The 7,100-nt window shown below is 39.0% G+C and overlaps 1 long non-coding RNA gene across 1 annotated transcript in view; it reads left to right on the top strand.

The window, feature by feature from the left end:
* Positions 1-512: 512 nt before the first annotated feature.
* LOC129628807 (uncharacterized) overlaps positions 513-7,100 on the top strand; it is a 33,397-nt gene continuing 26,809 nt past the window's right edge. Inside the window, exon 1 of the long non-coding RNA XR_008702909.1 lies at positions 513-645. This is a non-coding gene — a long non-coding RNA (uncharacterized LOC129628807). The remainder of the gene's footprint in view (positions 646-7,100) is intronic.

Genomic DNA, 7,100 nt, shown 5'->3' with positions numbered 1-7,100 from the left:
TCACTAGGAAGCTTTTACTAACTGCTGGCTCTTCTACCTGTGCTCTGCTTGAGACGCGACCTTGTGATCACCCCAGGAAATCACTGTTCAATTCCCATCAAACTAAAAATAGGGTTAGTTTGGTCTATTATACCAACCTTATATAGACAAAACCAGAAATTATATACTCTGAGGTCTGCTCTTCGCCATCAGTATGTGAGACCCCGGAACGCTGTTCTGTGGAGCAGTAGTGTGGACTTCCATTGCCGGGTAGCAGGACAAGGTGGGCAGAACAATGCCCCCCAAACTGTTAGCATCCTAACACCTAGAACCTGTGAAGGCTACACCGCTTGGCAAAGGAGAACTGATTAGCATGTGGGATTGAGGTTGCTAGGCAGCTGATCTTAATCTAGGAAGAGGATTCTAGATCATCCAGGTGAACTCAAGGTAGTCATGAGAAGAATCTGTGAGAAGGACCCAGCTGAGGCTGGCTTTTCTCCCTTTAAAATGAAGGAAGTGGTCTAGGAGCCAGGAGATAAAGTATGAAATATGGATATCCTCAAGAGACGAGTAAAGAGATTCTGCCTTAGAGCTTCCTGCAAGGAATCCAGCCCTTCCAACACCTGGTTTCAGCTCGTTCATCCTGTGTCAGACTTCTGCAAAACTGTAAGAGAATAACTCTGTGGTGGTTTGTAACAGTTCATAGTAATTTATGGTTTTATAGAAAACTAGTAGGTAGAGTTCCTCAACCTCAGCACTACTGCCATTTTGGACCAGACAGTTCTTTGTGGTGGGGGCTATCCTGTGTAAAGTCAGAGGTTTAGCAGCGGTCTGGATTCTACCCAGTAAATGCCATTAGCACTCCTATCAGATGTGACAATTAAAAGTCTTTCAGATATTGCCAACTGTTCCTGGGGACCAAAATCACTGCCAGTTGAGAAGTAATACTGCGTAGTATTTTATTTTATAAATATGCTACAATTTATTTAGACCTCTATTATTTGAAGATATTTGGATTGTTTCCAAAATTATTATTACTGTTAATGCCTCCATGACTATCTGTGTATGTGCTTTGGTTAATATATGTGCAGCTGTTAGATATGTACCAAAAAATAGAATCACTTGGTCACAGAGTATGCCTTTTGTAACCAATTTATAATTCTATAGGCAAAGGAAAACTTGGATGAAAGTTTTTGTAGCATCCTTTTCTTGCTAATATTTCATATGGTCTGCCCTTTTCATTTTTGCCCTTCTAGTGAGTTTGTACAGCATCTTCTTGTGATTTAAATTTGCATTTCTGTAATATCTAATAAATGACACATTTTTACAATGTGTATTCCCACTATGTTTGTCTTGTATATGAAGTATCTGATCAAGTCTCCAACCCATTTGTTGTTGCATTCTCTCTCTCTCTTTTTTTTTTTTAACTCTGCAGGAGTTATTTTTATATTCAGATACATCTTCCTTTTTGGTTATGTACGTATGTTGACTGGGTGATTGATTCTAATTATCTCAATGCAGTACAGCTCTTATTTCCTGGTGTTGAGATTAAGTCTGGAATCCAGGTGAACTGACATGCCTCTTAAATGGGCACTTACCCTAACTTTGGTAAGACTCCTTAGAGGTCTGTTCTCCTTTGCAGTGACTTCCAATGTGTTTTCTTAGTCTCCATCTCTGTGCAAATGCTTTGAGGAGAAACCCTTTCAAGGCCAGGGCTCTCATCTCCCTGCCTCTCTTTTCTTCAGGATCTTCATTGTTCCACATCCAGTTTCTGTCTTGCTGAACTATGCAGTTGCCAAAAGCTCTGCTGGTTTCTCTGCTTCTTATCTGTAGGTCTCCATCTAGTTTCCCTGTCAATACTCCACAGAAAAGAATTGTCAAATACCTTGAGGGAAAAGCAGAGTTCAGCCCACCCATCCACGGTCCCTTCACTTTATGATCTTATTTCCCATGGTCTGGTTGCCTAGGAACATTCTCATACCTTCAAACAGAGGATTTTGTATTTTAGAGCAATCTAGTAATTGGCTAAGTATTCTCCACAGGATAAATGGCCTGCTAAATTCCATCATAGCTGGAAACAGAAGTGCCCCAGTGGAGTTGTAAGGCCTGACAGCTCACATTCATTCCTATCCATCCAAAATTCCTTCCCCCTCATTCAGTATCATTGTTCTACACTGTAATTTAACATCCCACAATATTAAACTCTGTTGCTGATTTTCAGCTACACTAGCCTTTGTAGCAAACAATAAGAGATCCTTTCAGGCTTCCCTGGTGGCTCAGATGGTAAAGAATCTGCCTGCAACACAGGAGACCCAAGTTCAATCCTCTGGAGGAGGAAATGGCAACCCACTCCAGTATCCTTGCCTGGAAAATTTCATGAGAGGAACCTGGCAGGCTGCAGTCCATGGGGTCACAAAGAGTTGGATACCACTGAGTGACTTTCACTTCTCTCCCTGTGCCTTGTACTGAGAACTTTAAACTATGAGGATGTTATTTTCGTTCTTCTCTAGTACAGTTAGAAACAGAGAGCCTCGCCCTACATCCAGTGTCTGTATTCTTCCCTCTCACTCAAACGGTTCGTAGCAATAGCTACTAGGTCTAACAAAGATTCAGCTTCGTTTCTCATCAGATAACCACAGATGAAAATGGTTTTGCCATGGTCAACCCTGGGCCACTTTCTTCTCATTTCATGTTCATACAAATTCTTTCCAGGTAAGGTAACCCAAATTTCCATTTCCTGTAGAATTCTGTGACCTAGAGACATCCCTATTACTGAGAAGTACATTGTTTCTGAAACACATTATCTGACTTAATCTAAAAGGGAAACTTTTACCACTCTTCTAAAATGGTTAGACAAACTGAAGAAATAGACTGTAAGCTAAACTTCTAGGGAAAAGATAGCAAAACAGTCTATGGTCATTAAAGTCCTACCACAACACTTATAATCCACAAGCTGTAGAATCAAGAGTTGCTTCTGGTCTCCAGAACCATGCAGCGTCTCCCAGGTCCTGGATCATCAAAACCAGATCAAGCCTGAGCTTTCCCTCCTGGTTTTGAATCTGACTTTCATATGAGTTTATCTGAGCAGCAAAATCAAGTTCATTTCTGATACCCTCTGATTTCCTGCAAGAGGTGAGGAAAATGCAGAATGGGTTTCCAGCCTTTGCAGTGCAAGAGAGCATTTCAGAAGGAAGCTGGAACTCATGACAAGCCAGTCTACGGTGCCCACCATTCACCTTGTGATCTGCTTCCCAATATATTCGTATTTTTTGATATCTGACAAGAATGTCTTGCTTGTAGTCTCCTTATACTTTGTGATCAACACTGAAGTATTTTATCCTGCAAACCTGCTTCTCTCCTTGTTCTCCCTCTCAGTGAAGAACAACAGAGGTCCACACTAGAGGCCAGTGAAGTGTCCTAGAAGCGTTTCATTTTCTTTCCATAACATCATTCAGTCCTAGCTACACAAGCACCCAGCACTGGGGATTCTGTCCCTTTTGGACTGTGGACTTTATCTTCTCCGTTCTCTCTGCTACTTAGTTCTTGCATTATTGTAATAGCCTTTCAATTGTTCTTCCATGCGCTCTTTCTTTCCAGGTACTCATCTCCAAACAGGTTATCTCCTTCCTACTTCTGAGGAAGGTCTTTCTCACTTTGCCCTGTCCATCCTGCATGTGTATTCTTACCCGAGCCATACACAACTACCAGCAGTTAACCAAGCTCACTTGGTATTTTTACTTTCTTTCACTCCCATTTATACACTTCATTCACTCCCATTTATACACTTCATTCACTCTCATTTACTTTGCCTGAAAGTTCCTTTGCCTTTATGAATACCTTTCTTAAGTGTGGGTCCCTTGGACCGCAAGGAGACCCAACCAGTCCATTCTGAAGGAGATCAGCCCTGGGATTTCTTTGGAAGGAATGATGCTAAAGTTGGAACTCCAGTACTTTGGCCACCTCATGCGAAGAGTTGACTCATTGGAAAAGTCTCTGATGCTGGGAGGGATTGGGGACAGGAGGAGAAGGGGACGACAGAGGATGAGATGGCTGGATGGCATCACTGACTCGATGGACATGAGTCTCAGTGAACTCCGGGAGTTGGTGATGGACAGGGAGGCCTGGCGTGCTGCGATTCACGGGGTCGCAAAGAGTCGGACATGACTGAGTGACTGAATTGAACTGAACTGAACTGACCCATCCTTTAAAACTCTTGTTCAAGTGTCACTTATTCCAGGAAGTTTCCCAAACTTCCTCCTGCTTTAGATGAACATAATGCTAGTATGGCATCAGACATACTCTTCCATCATCAAGGCTTCACCTGTCTGGTTTTCCCCTAGGCTATCAGATCCTGAGGGCAGGTGTCACATGTTACTAAACTTGGACTGCCTAAAGTATAAGGTTAGAGCTGAAGTTGAATAGTCAGGCATATTTGTGGGGGGGAAAAATAGTAATTAGAGTAAAAATCTTAACAGTATTTTGCACAGCTTATAAATTATAATTTTTAATTCATTGCAAGCCGGAGCTTGATAATTTATTTTCCACACTTGCTGTGTTTTCAATAAATGATGACAATGATAAACAAACTTTACTAACTTTGGCCAGAAAGACTTGTCCTAAAAAATTCTCTGTTCAAGTTAGGGTCCCTAAATGTAGCAAGCTATACAGGCATCTCGTTTTATTGTGCTTAGATTTTTTGAGCTCTGCAGATGTTGTGGGTTTTACTAAGTGAAGGTTTGTGACAACCATGAGTCACACAACGCTATTGGCATCATTTGCTCACTTTGGGTGTCTGTGTCACATTTTGTTAATTTCTGTGATATTTCAAGCTTTTTCATTATTACTATGTTTGTTATGGTGATCTGTGATCAGAGATCTTTGTTAGGACTTGCTGAAGTTTCAGATGATGCTTAGCATTTTTTAGCAATAAAGTTTTTTTAAGTAAGGTATTTACATAATTTTTAAGATATAATTCTATTTTATACTTAATAGATTATAATATAGTAAAAAAAACATAGCTCTTATATGTATCGGGGAAGCAAAAAATTTATATCACTTGCTTAATTGTGATGCTTACTTTACTGCAGTGGTCTGAAACCTCACCTAAAATATCTCTGAGATATACCTGTATTAAAGTCTCACATAGTTTTTTTAATGATAACTATTAGGACCAGTGTGAAGTGATATCTCATGATGGTTTTGTTTTGTTGTTTCTTTAAAAATTAGTGATTTTGAGCATATTTTCATGTACCTCTTCAGTATCTGTATGTGTTCCTTGGAGAAATGTCTGTTTAAGTCTTCTGCCCATTTTTTGATTGGGTTGTTTTTTTTTAATATTGAGCTGCATGAGATATTTGTATATTTTGGAGGTTAATCTCTTGTCAGTTGCTTCATTTGCAAATACTTTCTCCCATTCTCAGTGTTGTCTTTTCATTTTGTTTATGGTCTCTTTTGCTGTGCAAAACTTTTAAGTTCAATTAGGTCCTTTTTTTTTTTAAACTATTTTTCATTTACTCTAGGAGGTGGGTCAAAAAAGATTTTGCTGTGATTTATGTCAAAGAGTGTTCTGCCTATGTTCCCCTCTAAGAGTTTTATAGTGTTCAGTCTTATATCTAGGTATTTAATCCATTTGAATTTATTTTTGTGTATGGTGTTAGAGAGTGTTCTAATTGCATTCTTTTATATGTAGCTCTTCAGTTTTCCTAGCACCACTTATAGATGGGTGGGATGAGGGAGGTGGGAGGGAGGGCCAAAGGGAGGGGATATATGTGTACATATAGCTGTACACATGGCTTCCCTGATAGCTTGGACAGTAAAGTGTCTGCCTACAATGCGGGAGACCTGGGTTTGATCCCTGGGTCGGGAAGATCCCCTGGAGAAGGAAATGGCAACCCACTCCAGTATTCATGCCTGGAAAATCCCATGAACTGAGGAGCCTGGTGGGCTACAGTCCGTGGGGTCACAAAGAGTCGGACACGACTGAGCGACTTTTCTTCTTCTTTTCTTCATAGCTGATTCACTTCACTGTACAGTAGAAACTAATGCAACATTGTAAAGCAACTGTACCCCAATTTTTTATTTTTTATTTATTTTTTGTGTGTGTTTTCCTTTCCGATTCTTTTTTTTTAATTGTATTTTATTTTTAAACTTTACATAATTGTATTAGTTTTGCCAAATATCAAAATGAATCCGCCACAGGGGGGGATGTGTACCCCAATTTTTTAAAAGTCTCATGTACACCACTTTTTCTAAAGTAAGAGTTTTTTGAATAGTTCTTTTTTTATTGACGTATAATTGATTTACAATATTAGTTTCAGATGTACAACAAAATGATTCAATATTTGTGTAGATTATACTTCATTTAAAGTTATTCTAAAATATTGGCTATATTCCCTGTGCTGTACAATATATCCTTGCCTGTTCTTTATCTTATACATAGTAGTTTGTACCTCTTAACCCTCTACCCGTATCTTGCCCCCTCTCCCATTCCTCTTCCCACTGGTAACCGCTACTTTGTTCTCTGTATCTGTGAGTCTATTTCTGTTTGTTTATAGTTTTATATTTTATCCTTTAGATTTTACATATAAGTAATAACAGATACCATTTGTCTTTCTCTGACTTATTCCACTTAGCATCGTATTCTCCAGGTCCATCCATATTTTTGTAAATGGTAAAATTTGATTCTTTTTTGTGACTGAGTAGTATTCCATTGTGTAAATATACCACATCTTTATCCATTCATCTGTTGATGGACATTTAGTTTGCTTTCATAACTTGAGTATCATGAATAATGCTTCTATGAACATTGGGTATACATATCTTTTTAATTTAGTGTTTTCATTTTCTTCAGACAAATACTCAGAAGTGGCATTGGTGGGTCACATGGTAGTTTTACTTTTAGTTTTTTGAAAAAAAATTCCATACTGTTTTCCATAATGGCATTGCCAGTTTACATTCCCACCAACAATGTATCAATACTAATGTTCCCTTTTATCCACATCCTTGCCAGCATTTATTATTTGTGGTCTTTCTGAGAATAGCCATTCCGACAGATTTGAGATGATATCTCATTGTGGCTTTGATTTACATTTCCCTGGTTATTAGTGATTTTGAGCATTTTT

Source organism: Bubalus kerabau, chromosome 1 (assembly GCF_029407905.1).
Source record: "Bubalus kerabau isolate K-KA32 ecotype Philippines breed swamp buffalo chromosome 1, PCC_UOA_SB_1v2, whole genome shotgun sequence".
Taxonomy (NCBI): Eukaryota; Metazoa; Chordata; class Mammalia; order Artiodactyla; family Bovidae; genus Bubalus; species Bubalus kerabau.
This window is presented reverse-complemented; position numbering and strand designations above follow the sequence as displayed.